The sequence below is a fragment of the Eumetopias jubatus genome, unplaced genomic scaffold, assembly GCF_037043125.1.
Source record: "Eumetopias jubatus isolate StellerSeaLion01/CBP00866 unplaced genomic scaffold, mEumJub1_p1.0 scaffold_7, whole genome shotgun sequence".
In the NCBI taxonomy this organism is placed as follows: Eukaryota; Metazoa; Chordata; class Mammalia; order Carnivora; family Otariidae; genus Eumetopias; species Eumetopias jubatus.
The window spans coordinates 116,981,903-116,997,855 of record NW_028274813.1 but is presented as its reverse complement, the minus strand read 5'-3'; the positions used below and the strand labels follow the sequence as shown (position 1 = coordinate 116,997,855).

Here is a 15,953-nt window from a genome sequence, read left to right as displayed (position 1 = left end):
CAGGATATTCAGGTGTTTGTGGTGAGAAATTCTGACCCTCAGGTATAGGAGACACATCTTCCTGCATGTAGGTCCCAGAGAGGAGACCTGGAGACACTCAGGTAGGAGTGAGACCTGAGATCACAGACCCTGTGATACCTAGCAATGAATAGAAAGATGGGCTTTGTAGTCCTAAATTAGAGAAATTCAAAGTGGGTCTTTGAAAAGTGTGCTGATAATATGTACTTGGAAAAGGGAAAGACAATTTGCCCTACACAGTGGTAATGATCGATTAATCTGGTGAGCCAGACACCCTGTGACCATTGACAATTTGCATCATCTTGACACAGAGGGACAGAACTGCCCCTCAACACATGATTTGGAACAGGAACTGTGGTTGCAGCTTGCATGAGGGGCAGACCCTGACACTGAACAAAACTGGATCCTCAGATGATACTGAACCTTCAAAGGGTAACTGGGAATGCAGATCCAGGCCTTAGGACAGAGGGAGGGCCTGCACATGAGCCCCCATCACCCGAGGATTGCAGAGGAGCCTGTACAGAAAGCTGGCATCTTGTTTCGGCCTGAACCGGTTAAGCTAATGGGCTCCTGCCTGGCCTGACTATTGGGGGGTTTGGGGGGATGTAGCCATGCTGATTGGTCCGGAGGTCACAGAGCTTTGTGAGGTCACTGGGCTTCCAGGCCGGGCTGGGGCAGGAGTATGATAGAGATGCTGCCAACTGCCATTCTGCTGGCCTTGGCAGTGTCTGTGGTTGCCAAAGATAACGCCACGTGTGAGTAAGTGTCAGGGACACCTCCGGGGGGTGGAAAGAATGTCTTCTGAATAGCAAGCCCCACCCAGACGCCCTCTGTCCAGGGCTAGGCAGGAGGCCAAGCTTGGGCCTTAGTAGTCCCCGGGGTCTCACGGGTGTGACCCACATCCCCAACTCAGACCATCCTTGCTCCCAGCTTCATCAGCCGAGATACACCAGGGCTGACCTCTGGGCTCTTATGCCTCCTGTAGCACAGACGTTGGGGTCCTTCCATCACCTAGAGACTGACCTCACTGCCTCTTGCACATCAAGTCCCAATTTTTAGAAACCCCTTTCTTCCCACAGATACTGAGGTGCCCCACCTTTGGCTGACCCCAAAGACCCCAGGGTATTTTCATGGCATTCTTCTAAGGTCCCGCCTCCACCTTAGATTGTGACAGCACCCAAGGGACCCCCAAACTCTTGTTGCCTCTCCCCAGTTCCCAGAACTTCCACCCCTGGCCCCCGCTGTTCCCCACACCTGGGATCACTGGACCTGCCTTGGCTACTCTCCCTCGTCCTGCCACCATTTAACCCCACACTGCAGCCCCAAGACCCCTGTGGCTCTTTTCTTAGTCTCCCGCCCAAAATTGGCTCTAAAGACCTCAAGCCATTACACCTCTCTCTCTCCACCTCTAGCCTCCCCCTCTGCCTTGGGATCTCCCCTATTTCTAGGGCCCTTATCATCGGTCCTGCTTCCTTTGGCGCCTTCTTACTTCGCCTTGGGGCTACACCCACAAGACCCCAGAACCCATACTCCTCAAAACCAGTTCCTGAAGCCTGCAGCTTCCTGCTTCCCTACCGCCCTGACAGCGCCCCTCCTCAGCAGCTCCCCCTCGGACCCTCCACACTCCCGATTGCCCCACTTTGCTCAGCCCTCTAGCCCTGTTTCCCCATCGTGCAGGTGCGAGGACAGGCTGTACCTCTTCTTGGTTTGAACTGTGCCCCTGGTCTATCCCCAGTACCCCCTGTGGGTTATGGTTCAGGCAGAACCCACCGGGAAGTGGCCATATCGCCGGAGGGCAGGATGCAAAATCGGGGCCTGTCCCTGGATGGTCAGCCTCCAGGTATTCATGTCCCATAATAACCGAAGGTACTATGCGTGCAGAGGCACCTTGCTGAACTCCCATTGGCTGCTTACGGCTGCCCACAGCTTATTCTCCAATAATTACATGTGGGAGCGCGTGGAGGGAGGTCTTCAGAAAGGCTCTTCCCAGAAATGGACATTCTCCAGGGCTCTCTGTGCGCAGTCTCCCTGGGGCTCTGGGCTTTGTGGCAACCAGACCGAGAGTGGGTGGGCCCAGGCCCTTGCTGAGGGAGGGCTCTGAGGATCATGATCACCAGAGGTTTCTGTCGAGCCCGTCCTTTCTGAGGATGACCTGGCTTGCCTCTGTGACCACAGAAATGTATATGACTGGAGACTGATTTTTGGAGCAAGGGAATTTACGTATGGGAACGATAAGGCAGCGAAGCCACCTCAACAGGAGAGAGATGTCGAGAAAATCATCATTCATGAGAAATACATCCCCAGTTTATAGCAAAATGACATCGCTCTCATGAAGATCACCCCTCCCGTTCCCTGTGGGCAATTCATCGGAACGGGCTGCCTGACCCAATTTAGGGCAGGCCCACCTGGAGTTCCCCAGGCCTGCTGGGTGGCTGGCTGGGGATTCTTGAAAGAGAAAGGTGAGTACGGGAGGGGCTCTCACAGGGGTAGGGGCACTGCTGGTCATTCCCTCAGTGGTCTCTGAAGGGCAGGGCCATATGTGGTGCCTAGTGGTGATGTCCACCAGAATGCGGGATACTGTCCCATTTTAGATCAGGAGAAACTGGCAGCCGAGTCCCCTGTCCACAACCTCACCACTGATGGCTCGTGTGGTCGCTGGGTGGAAGGGTGCATGCAGCCCCAGGAGAACCTGGGCATTTTTTGAATGGGGTATGGGCTGTGGCTCTATCTGGGGCCTGGAACCCCAGTTGCTAACTTCTGGAAATGGGGGACTGTCCCTTGACATGGCACTTGGAGAAGAGCTCGAGATGGGGTTTTGTGGTGGCGGGCCAACTCCTCTCCTCTCTGGACATCCATTTCCCCATCTGCGAGTGCAAGGGCCATGTCACGTGGTCTCTGAGCTCTGAGACCCCAGAGCCCAGCCCTCTAGACCTCAGTGAACCTCTGCTCCCCACCCTCACTGGAAACAATGCGAGAATCCACCCTCCCCATCCAAGTGACTTCGTATTCTCTGCAGAGAGGGGACAGGGTTCTTGGCAGGCCAGCAGTGGGCAGCAAGGTTTTGACGAGTAGGTTAGGCCTTTCAGCTTTCCACAGGTGACCACATGAACTTTATACCCAGTCACATTGGGGATGAGAAGAGAGACTGAAAGCTCTTCTGTCCCTTGATAATGGAAAACTGAGGGCTCCTAATTCAAGGCACTTCAGTCATTTGGGGTTCAAAACTCAGCATTTTCTGCTGACAAAACCCTGGTAGTTTCAGTATGCTTCCTGTAACTCTTCTTCCCTCTCTCAAGGCTGCCCCCCTTCTCTGATTGGGTTGCTTCTCCTCCCGGGCACCCCCGTTTTCTCTGGCCTCTGCTGGCCCTTCCCTCCCTGACCTGGGGTTTCAACCTCTGTCTGCCTATTGATGTCCATAACTCTGCTGAGGCCTCTAGAGCATTCTTCTCCCAACCTCCCAGCCTACCCTGCTCTGCCCACCCACCCAAACATGTGTGCAGTGTCCCAGGGTTCTTGGAGTCCCTGCGGGGGGGCTGATCTCAGGGTTCCCATCTACAAACCACCCCTGCCACCACCTTTGCTGTCCTATTTCTCAAAAGGATTATAGGCTCCCAGCTACACCCTGGACATCACACAGGCCTCTTTTTTTCTAGAATCCTCCTCAACTTAGTGGGATTTCTACCATCTTCTGGTGAATCCAACCCCACTGGTAAGACCACGTCTTAAAGAAATCCCCAGCCTCCAAATTTCTGTGACATTCTTGCAGACCTTCCTTTTTCTACCTCCTCCTTGAGGCCATATGTTTCTGGGGTAGTCCTCCTTTTCTATTGAATTTCAAGTTCTTGTGGACTTTTCAGCATTTAAAGCCAAGGTGTTGGGATTGAGAAAACCCTGTTCTCTTCCAGGTCATCTGGCTCTTCCATAGATCTAAAATTATACCATAAGCGACCAGGCTTCTTGTGGTGGTCATTTCCATGTCACCCCTGCCTTGGGAACAGTGCAAGGACAAAACTAAGCTTGCTTGGGTGGTGTTCAAAGTTGACCTGAAGGGCCTGGAGACGCAGTCCAAGACACACAAACACAGTCTGAATGCTGTGTGCCTAGCTCCATCCATTTGCTCCACTTGGTTCTGGCTTCCCACTTGGCCTACACTGCCATGTTCCAAGTGTAATCCGCCACCTCTCCACCCGGATGCAGGCGATTTCAGACCCACCCACCAGGCTGTGGCTGGGCTGTGGGTGCGGCCGTGGTGGGGGGAGGCCACTTGATGAAGAGGGGATAGCTGCCCCTATAGCCAGGTGTGAGGTTGGCTGATGGAATCATAGCCCGGGCTGGGCCTTTCTTAACCCAAAGGTCATGATGGAGCCTCTGGGGCTGTACAGGATGTTCTGACCTGCCTTCCGGTTATTCCAACCACCCATGCCCCTGACAGATCTGTGTGTGTGGAGGCCATCCTGCAGCTCCTCCTTCTCTGTAACTTCAAAACGGATGGGAGGCATGCGGGGAGGGACTCATCTGCCCAGCCCCAGCAGATCCTGTCCAGAACTGCGCTGACGTGTTTAACGGGGGATAAGAAGCAATGAGGGGGACTTAGAGCCGTACTGTCGGGAAATGAAATGTGTGTCCTGGATTTGAGTGTAGAGAGGAAAACCTTGGTCTGAATCCAAGCCACACCACATCCCTACCAGCATGTTTGGGCATGTGGTGCTCCAAGCTCTTGATTGGAGGCAAGGTCAGTCACAGCGCTTAACACAGGGGGTCACTGTGGGGTGTAAATGAGGTGACACATCCTGGCTGTAGCTGTGAATAATCATCTGGCATCAACACACATTCCTGCAGCCACATCTGCTCATCCTCCATGCACTGCCCATTCTCTTCACCTGCATATGCCTCCAACACCCCACATCCTTCACAAGTGTCTGAGGAGAGGCCAGGGGCATTGTCCTTCATGGATTTTAGGTTGAAGTAGAGCATTTCAGGATGATGGGGGTTCCGTGGAGGGAGGAGGCAGGTCTTTCCCAAAACATGTCTTCTGTGATCGCTGACCACCGAGCCGCCTGGCTGTAGCCTACAGGATCGCACCTACACTGCAGGAGGCCCGTGTGAACCTCATCGACCTCGACTTTGTAACTCCACCCAGTGGTACAATGGGCGCATTTGTTCAACCAATGTGTGTGCAGGGTACCCTGAAGGCAAGATCGACACCTGCCAGGTATCTTCCCTCCAGGCGCCCCTTTCCCTGTCAACACATCTTTTGTGAATCCCTGAACTCCACTCACTCCAGCGCCCTGCTTCAGTGACCCTTTCCCTGGTCTCATCTTGTAGCAGTGAGGATGGGAGGTGATACCTGGGGCCCCTACAAAGAACCAGTCACCACCACACAGAGCGCTTTATCCCACCGTGACACAGAGATCATACCACCCGAACACCACCCTGGAAGAGAATGCTTACCTCTCCTCACGAGAATACAAAACCTTCAAATCCACTTGTACACACATGCCCATGCATGCATAAAGCCTCATACGTGGACTCATGGATCGCTGATCTTCCCTCCTCACTGCAAGAAGACCCATGACAATTCATCCCCTTCTCACATCCACCTGAAGCTGTTGATACCAACTCAAGGTTTACCACCACCACTTGTGTTCATGACAGCAAGAAGCCATGTGACTGAAGAAACTGTCCTTCCAGAGCCTATGGCCCTTCTGGGCAGGGGAAATGTGGCTCAGACAGAGAGTGACTTCTGTGTCCTTCTGGGCAGGGGGACAGCAGCGGGCCTCTCATGTGCAGAGACAACATGGCAAACACCTATGTGGTCGTGGGAGTCACAAGCTGGGGGTGGCTGTGCCTGAACTAAGCGCCCTGGAGTCTCCTGCCCATGTACATGCCCTTCCACAAAGTGAAATCAAGGTCCAGATAGCTTTACTGGCAAAGTCTACCATGCAAGGAAGAAATAATATGAATTTTACACTAAGTCTTCCCAATAGCTTAAACATGGAACACACTTCCCAATTAATTTTATGTAGCCAGCATTATCCTGATAGTGAGACTAACACAAAGATGTTGCAGGAAAATGAAACTACAGACCAATATTCTTCATGAACATAAACGCACCGGTTTATTTTTAATTTTAGCAAATGAAATCCAGTAAGATATGAAAAGGGTAATACACTATAATAATAGTGGAGTTTATTCCAGGAATGTAATGTTTATTAAACATTCAAAAATTGGGGCGCCTGGGTGGCTCAGTCAGTTAAGCATCTGCCTCAAGTCATGATCCCAGGGTCCTGGAATGGAGCCCCACGTGGGACTCCCTGCTCAATGGGGAGCCTGCTTCTCCCTCTTCCCCTTCCCCTGCTTGTGCTCTCTCTGTCAAATCAGTCAATAAAATCTTAAAAAAGAAAAGAGTTAAACATTCAAAAATTATTCAGTATAAGCAAGAAGTGAAGGATAAAATGAACCCTGTGGTACTGGATATGAGTTGGAAACAGCAGTATGAACTCCTGTTTAATATATACGCAAATGGATAGATACAGAATCAGTACAGGCATGCATGTCCACGTGGGTTAGGATACATGCCTGCATTGCCTGGTTTTGTCTTATCTACCTCAGGGGGCCTAAAAGCAATGACATCTCAGGAGCAACAAGCATGCCTTTTGTCTAGATCTTGGTTTCCAATTAACATTCTCCAATGAAAGGAACTAGGTCATCTTAGAGAAATGCAGGACTGAGTTAGGGAAAATACAAGCCTGGAGCATTTTATAATATGAAAGTAAAGATATATTTAAAAAAATGATAGGGTCACATGAAACAGACACAGTAGCCATGTGAAAGCACTCCCAATGGCCAAAGGTAGAACAATGTAAACAACAAATTAAATAATACAGTATTGGAATATCATCCAAAGTATCAAATATATGTGAGTCTATACTGCAAAAATAATAAATAGTTGGAAAGAGGCAAATACTCCCTACAGAAGAATTATAATTTTTTTAAGATTTATCTATTTATTTTAGAGAGAGAGAGCACAAGTGGGAGGGGCAGAGGGAGAGAATCCTCAGGCAGACTCCCCTCTGAGCACAGAGCCTGACGAGGTGCCCGAATCCACGACCCTGAGATCACGAACTGAGCCCATACCAAGAGTCGGATGCCCAACCAACTGCACCACCCAGGCGCCCCAGAAGAATTCTAAGTAGTATATGTAGATACTACACCTCGCAGGAGCTGACACTTCATCAACACCACCCCCTAGTGTGCGCTAGACAGAGCAATTCAATTTCAAAGAATAAAGGATGGAGAGGGAACTGTGAATAAACCTGGAAAACACTACCCTGCCCAAGGGGCCAAGGTTTAGTTTCATCCCTGATGTCATGTGTACGCCATGGACTCCCCCATAGGAGTGAGGAGAAGGGTACTTCATCTCCATGGAATTCTTTGAAAAACTCATAATCTCAATAACCATGAGAAAACCATAAAACAATTCATATTAAGCGACATTCTACAACACATCTAATCAGTATTCCTCAAAACTGTCAAGGCCATATAAAGGCAAAGGAACACTGAGCAACTATCACAGACCACAAGAGATTAATGAGACTTGAAACATAGAAAGAATGTGGTACCCTGGATCAGACCTTGGAACAGGAAAATGACTATCATGGAAAAACTGGAAAAATATTAATAAACTCTGGAGTTTAGCTAATAATAATGTACAAATGTTGATTTATTAATTTTGACATACATACCTTGGTAATATAAGATTTAACGACAGGGGAACCTATCAACTGTCGAACCCAGGGGAACCTATCAACTGTTTCAACACAGTTGAAACTGGGTGAAGGGCATGTGGGAACTCTGTACAACTTTGCAACTTTACTGTAAATCTAAAATTCTGAAATAAAAGTTTATTTAGAAAAAGAGGTCAGTATAATTCACCAGATTAACAAAATAAAACAGAAAAACTCCCTGACCACTTCAATAGATGCAGAAAATTTTCTGACAAAATCCAACACTCATTCTTGATATTGAAAAGATAAATAAAAATATCCTAGCAAAGTAGGGGTAGAAGGGAATATCCTCAACCTAATAAAGGATATCTGTGAAGAAAAATCATGCTCAACACTTAACTTCACTACTAACATCGTACTTAGGGATGAAAGGCTTAATTATAGGCCCTTCAGATCAGACACAAGACAAGTATTCCACTCTCAACCCTGCAGTCAACATTGCTCTGAAGGTCTGGCCAATTGAAGAAGGCAGGAAGGAAAAGAGGAAGGATGAAGGCAGACGGGCATCCAGTTTGGGAAAAAATTATATAAAACCCTCTTATTCACAGATGACTTGCTTTTCTATATAGAAACCCAAAGGGATCTACAAAAAGCCTACTAGAGATGGAAAACAGACACATGAAAATATGCTCTATATCACTAATGACCAGGGAAATGCAAATCAAAACCATAATGAAATGTCACCTCACACCTGTCTGAATAGTTAAAATCAGAAAGACAAGAAATAACAAGTTTTGGCAAGGATGTGGAGAAAAGGGAACCTTTGTGCACTGTGGGTGCGAATGTAAATTGGTATACTGTGGAAACCAGTACAGACATTCCTCAAAAAATTAGAAATAACATGTGATCCAGTAATTCCACTACTGGGTATTTACCTGAAGAAAACAAAAAGATATATGCCCCCCCCATGTTTATTGCAGCTTTATTTACAATAGCCAGGATATGGAAGCACCACAAGTGTCCACTGACTGATGAATGGATAAAGACATGGTGTATAAACACATTGGAATGTTATTCTGCCATAAAAAGTAATGGGATCTTGACATCTGCAACAACATGGATGGACGTAGAAGGTATTATGCTAAGTGAAATAAGTCAGAGAAAGACAAATAACATATGATGTCACTTACATGTGGAATCAAAAACAAAAGGCAGAAACAGACCCATAAATACAGAAAGCGAACTGATGGTTGCCAGAGGGGTGGGGGTAGGAGGCAGGGCAAAATGAGTGAAGAGAAATGGGAGATACAGGCTTCCAGTTATGGGATAAGTAAGTCATGGGGATGAAAGGTACAGCACAGCGAATACAGTCAGTGATACTGTGATAGTATCACATGGCGAGAGATGGCAGCTACACTTGTGATGAGCACAACATACAGACTTGTCGAATCACTTTGTTGTCCACCTGAAACTAACATAACATTGTGTCAGCGATACTTCAATAATTAAAGGCTGCTAGAGGGACACCTGGAAGGCTCAGTTGGTTGAGCTTCCCACTCTTGATCTCAGCTCAGTTCTTGATCTCAGGGTCATGAGTTCAAGCCCCACATTGGGCTCCATGCTGGGCATGGAGCTTACTTAAAAAAAAAAAAGTCTGCTAGAATCAATAAGTGAGTTCACCAAGGTTTCAGGATGCATAATTAATACACAGAAAATAATTATATCTGTATATACTAGCAATGAATAGTTGAAAATTGAAATTAAATAACATTTATAATAATATCAAAAGATGAAATCCTTAGGAATAATTTTGACAAAATATTGAAAAATGACCTGCACACTTAGACTAAAACATTGCCAGGGGAAATTAAACAAGTCTTAAATAAATTTTGTTGGAAAGATACACTGCGTTAATAGTTCAGAGGACTCGATATTGTTGAGATGTCATGTCTCCTCAAATTGATCTATAGAATTGGGCCTCCTGTCTGGCTCAGTCAGTACAGCGTGTGACTCTTGACCTTGAGGTAGTAAGTTCGAGCCCCATGTTGATTACTTAAAATAAAAAATCTTTTTTAAAAAAAATTATCTATAGATTCAACACAATCACAATAAAAGTTCCAGCAGGATTTGTTTTATAAATCAATAAGGTGATTCTAAAATTCACATGGAAATGCTAAGGACCTAAAATAGCCGAAACGGCTTTGAAAAAACATTTGAAAGATGCACACTACCTAATTTCAAGACCTCTTGTAAGCTGTACATAGTAAGATAGTGTGGAAATAGTGTCAAGTAAACTCGTTCAAAGGAACAAAACAGAGCTCAAAAGTAGAACCATACATATGAGGACAACTGATTTTCTTCAGAGATATGAAGCCACAGTAGAGAAAGAAGAGTCTTTTCAACAACTAGATATACACATACAGAAAAACGAGCATCAATCCATAGTTTACCATAAATAAAAATTAACTCAAAGGGACCATAGACCTAAATGTAAAACCTAAGACTCTCAAACTTCTAGAAGTAAACATCAAAGAAAATCTTTGAGACCTTACGTTAAGCAAAAATTTCTTAGATACGACACCAAAAGAATGATCTACAAAAGAACACATTAATTGAACTTAATCAAAATGCAAAAAGACATTATTTAGAGAATTAAAAAAAGCCATAGACTGGGAGAAAATATTTACAAAGCATATATCTGATAGAGGACTTATTTTCGGTATATAAAAAGAACTCTCAAAACTCTAAAATAAAAAGACAATGAAAAATTTTAAAAAGGCAAAAGATTTAAACAGACCACCAGAGAAGATATGTCAATGGCAGTCGGCACATGAAAATATGCTTAACATCACTAGCCTTTAGGGAAATGCACATGGAAACCACAGGATTTCCAGGTTGGTGAGCTCATGGCAGTGCTGGGAGGGTGGGGGTCTTGAGAGAACGCGAAGCTCCACAGCCATTCCCCCACATACTTTGCCCTATTCATCTCTTCCATCTGTCTCTTCCTGGATTGTATCCTTTTAACTAAACAACTAAACAACCCCAAACAAAAGAGCAAATTGTCTACGGTTAAATGCCCAAAGCCTGAAGGAGGAGATTCAGTGCTGGAACTTTATGTGAGCCTGGCAGAGACAACAATGCCCAGATAGTGCTAGCCACAGATCCTGATGGCAGCGACCACTTTGGGAGACTGGCCACGGGAACGCTGTCACGTCAGCAGCTTGGTTAGGGAATGGACATCGGACTGGATGGTCAGGGAGGTCTCTGGTGCAACCTGATGACTGCAGCAAGATACAAGGAGGGAGTAAGCCCTAGGAGTTTTTATCCCACGGAAAACATGTCTCTCCTTTCTTTTCTTGTCTTTTCTTTTTGTTGTATCCATATTGAGAAGATGGATGTTGGCTGAATCTACTGTGGTGATCATTTCACAATCAATATAAATCAAACCACCCTGCTGCACACCTTAAACTTATACAGCAATGTATATCAATTATTTCTCAATAAAACTGGAGGGGAACAGGATGGGGCGCCTGGGTGGCTCAGTCAGTTAAACGTCTGCCTTTGACTCAGGTCATGATCCCAGGGTTCCGGGATCGAGCCCCGCATCGTCAGCTCCATCCTCTGGGGGGAGTCTGCTTCTCCCTCTCCTTCTGCCCCCCCCCCAGCCCCATCATGCTCTCTCTGTCTCTCGCTCTCAAATAAAATCTTAAAAAAAAAAACTAACAGGGGGACAAAGGCCTCCTGGAAAATGGGAAAGAAGTCCTTTTGCATTTGAAGAGTTCGTTGGTTTTCTGTGTGGAACTTCCCTTTGCATAATGACAAGTGGAGTACTGCCGCTGTTGTTCTGAGATGGTCTTACTTAGAAACCATGAATGTAACATTGAAAGAGCAACTGATTACGATTCATGAAAAATATGGTTATCATATTTCAAAGATTTCTTATTTCTTGTGTTGTGATCCAACTAACATCAAAAGTGTATTTGAAAGGCTTCACAGTTTTTATTCTCCAAAAGAATATCCAAAATTTATGGGATACTTGTTGTGTTGCATATACAGGACATTACCACTGGATATGACGGCGGCAAGCCTAATCAGAAATCAGTGTTGCCTGTGAGTAAAAACAGCAGAGTGATTACATCCCCTTCTGAAAATGGCTGTGTTGGTGGTCCTTGGACGAGCAGCACGGAACCAAAGACAAAGTACTCTGCAGAGACGTGAGTACTCCCTGACCCGGAGATGGGAGTGACAGAGCCTTATTGGAAGAAGAATTGAAGAAGCTCATTTAAGCTCGGACTTAAAATTGGTTTGGGCCCAGTTAAGGATGAAACAGAACAACCAAGAGAACTATGCATTGAATTCGTGTGAACATTCTCTACCTCATCTGGGCAAATATTTTCCTTTTATTTCCTTTCTTTCTGGTCAGCTGACTAAACTAGTTGTATAAATTTGAAATGAAATGGTCTTGAGAGAAGTTATTCAAATTTTTCATAACCTTGAACCAAAGTCATTACATTAAAAGTATTAGAGTAACACAGTTTTTCCTTTAACAGAAACATAATACAAACGTGATTTTTCTAATTAAAGTATGATTAAGCTTAGTTCTATAGTCTTATAACTGTGTACAGTACATTTTCTAAAAAGGCATGTAAGTGTTATGTAATTGTACAGTTAGTTAAGGAAAGTATTCATAAAATTGGCAAAAAAGTGGACTGTTCTCCAATCACTGTGGTAAAGTGCCATTGTTACATCATAGATATTAATTCATAAATTAGAGTATTTGAAATAGGGTATTTAGCATTTGCAGTTTACTTTCTTAAGATTTATGTATTTGAGAGAGAGAGAGAGCACACATGTGAGCATGGGGGGCAGGCTGTGGGGGTAAGGGCAGAGGGAGGGAGAAAATCTCAAGCAGACTCCCCACTGAGTGCGGGACCCAATGTGGGGCTCCGTGGGGGGGCTTGACCCCATGACCCTGAGCTCATGACCCGAGCCAAAACCAAGAGCTAGACACTCAACCCATTGAGCCAACCAGGCACCCCTAGCATTTGTGGTTTAAAACAGTGTTATAATATCTCCTTCAACACCTCTGCTAAAGATGCTCATGGTGTAGTATACATTTATTATATGTATCTAAAATTTGATGTTCACTATACAGAAAGTAAGAGTGGGAACACTCCTGGTTTTGCTCTTGTCAGATTTCTCAGTGCCTTCTCAGTCTGGTGTGAACTGATACAGTGCTCCTGCATTGAGTATGAATTAATCAGTTAATCTGCAGACAGCTAAAGAAAATATTTTCAAACTACCTAGGTGCTTCCTCTTTACCTCACATGGGTTTGCTGACTTAAGAAGAAAATCTGAGAAAGAAGCTCTGAATCTACTCAAAAGTCCAGTTTTATAAGTAGATTTATTCCTTTATCAGATGAAGTAATGCTAATTTTACTAAGACACAAAAACAGATTTTAGGTATTAATGAATCACTAACGCTAAAGGCCAGTTTATTCTAACATTTTGTGGCCTCTGTAGAATTTGTGATCACGTGAGTTCCGTTTATCATCTTCAGTGTGGAAAAATGTTTTTGGAAGTTCACTTCTGGTGGATTCTGTGGTCTTCTGAACAAGACCTCACAGAGAAGTGCTGTTTGAACTTTTTCAAGTGCACCCTGTCCTGTATAGCTCTCAGAGTGCCTGGGCGCGTGTGGCAGAGTTAGGAGGTTGCCATCACAGGCCTTGGATAGACTCACACTAAACAATTTACCTAGAGGAGATAGCAGTGGTATTAGAGAATTTATTTCCTTTACAAAGAACAGTATAAGGTTGGAAATGATTGGAATGCTCATTAAATCTTGGTCTGTTGCAGCTGTCAGCTAACATTTGCTTAAACTCATAGGATCCAAATATAATTTTCAAATTTTTATATTTCCACTATTAATTTGTTCCTTCCTTACCTTCTTATAGATGGATGTCGCATGACTAGAGTAATAGCTAGCCAAATGCAGAGCACCACTTTTCTGAATAAGGTTATTTTCAAAGGCTTTGCACTAAAGAAGCAATGTGTAGAATGATTTGTTTTATTGCTTTTAGGAATGTTGACTGTAATTTTGGAAGTGGCCTATATTCAACAAAGTGGTCTTCACAATGCTGTGTCTGTGTGTACAGTATGTACCTTTAGGGTGAGTAATAGTGTTTCAGTGACTGAGGGATGAAGTAGGGCTGCAATGATAGGACAGCCTGCTCATCATCACTAGAGCCACATCACAATGACCGTACTGTATTCACGAGAGAACATTTTGACTGCTTTAATACACTTAAGTCATGTTACTCAAGGAAAAGTTATTGAAGTTTGGATTCTTATCTCAGAAATTAAACAATCCAAAATTAAATCAACCAGTTTTCTATTCCTGGCATATACAGCCTGAAGAATCATTTGACCCTAACCACACTCCGGAATCTGTCTGAGCATGGAATTTAGCATCTCTTTGGCACAGTGGCACACATTTGCCTAACAAAGTCAGTTCAGTGATAGCTCAACCCAGCCAGGAGAGATGCAAGGGCTGGCTGGGTAGGTTCACCCCTGGGCTCTGCATTGTCTGTCTTCTTCTTTATGAAAATATCATGGACATGAATGAATTCTCCCTGAACATGCAGATCCAAACTGGGGTTCTCTAGAGCTTTGGGGAGAAAGAATTAGTGGGGCAAGATCAAAGCATATATTGGAAATAAACAAACCGTATTAAGGTCAATAAGGTGGCACATGATGCTTCTTGTGAAGAGCAAACCTATCATCACCCTAAAAGTGGAGGATGAACTGACTGTGGGCAAATTGTTGACTTGTGCTAAATTTGGGTTTTTTAGTATCTTATTAAAGAGTAATCTCTACAATGTAACATGGGGCTTGAACTCAGGACCCCAAGATCAAGTGTCACACACTCTACTGACTGAGCCAGTTGCACACCCTGAGGATTTTGTTTTAAATATAAAGTGTTCTGTTTGGGTGTAGTAACTTCAGCAGACAGGGCAGCTCTGGGAGTTTGGATACTTTGGAATATCTTTATATAGGATAGACCTGGCTTAATGGAGAAATTGTTCTATGGCTGTGGCTATTGTTATGTCTTTCAGATGTTTTCCATTGATGTTTGTGATGCTTGAAAAATCCAAATTCTGTTTGAATGAATTTAATTTTATACTTATTTCTACCTCCTCCTTTCCCTATGTGCACTCCCACATTTTGTTGCTGTCAAAAGTTACTGCCCTATTACCTCATGATAAATCTTAACAATATTCATTTCGAATGCTTTAAATATATATATAGACTACACTTGTGGATAAAAACCCCACACATGACATATTATTACACACCTATAAGAATGGCTAAAATTCGGGGCGCCTTGGTGGCTCAGTGGTTAAGCGACTGCCTTCGGCTCAGGTCAGGATCCCCGGGTCCTGGGATCAAGCCCCATGTCGGGCTCCCTTGCTCAGCGGGGAGTCTGCTTCTCCCTGTCCCTCTGCTCTTCCCCCTGCTTGTGCTCGCTTGTGCTCACTCTCTCTCAAATAAATAAATAAAATCTTTTAAATTGTTTTTAAAGATTAAATTAAATCAAAAAGACGGAGCACACCAAGTGTTGGCAAGGAGCTGGAGGAACTCGAACCCTCAGATACTGCTGACGGGGATGTAGAGTGTTGAAACTGCCTTGAAGACAGGTTTTGGCAGGTTTTAAAAGTGCTCACCATACACGTACCATATGATCCTGCGTGTAGGTACTTAGCCAGGAAACATGAAAGCATATGCCATACAAAGACTTGTGTACAAATGCTCATAGCTGCTTTATTTCTACTGACCTAAAACTGTAAAATCCATCACCTGGTTAGAGAACCAAGTGGTGGGGCAGTCACATAGTGGAGCGCTGGGTGGCAACAAGGACGAGACGCAAGGACTGTCCAGTCCACAAGGACTGGAATACACTGTCACATGGATAAACCTCAAAATGATTATGCTGAGTGAAAGAAGCTAGACCAAAAAAAAAAAAAAAAAGAGCACTCGCTGTATGATTGCATTTATTAATTTTTTTAAAATGCAAACAGATCACAGTGAGAGAAACAGAGTAGAAGTTGTAAGGGCCGGGGAGGGAAGGGGCTGGAGGGATTACGGAGTACCCCAAGGAAGCCTTTGGAGTGATGGGCAGGTTCACTATGTTGATTGTGGTGCTGGTTT

The 15,953-nt window shown here is 44.8% G+C and overlaps 1 pseudogene; it reads left to right on the top strand.

Annotated features, from left to right (window-relative positions):
• The first annotated feature begins 700 nt into the window (after positions 1-700).
• Positions 701-15,953, top strand: part of LOC148163972 (acrosin-like) — a 240,030-nt pseudogene continuing 224,777 nt past the window's right edge.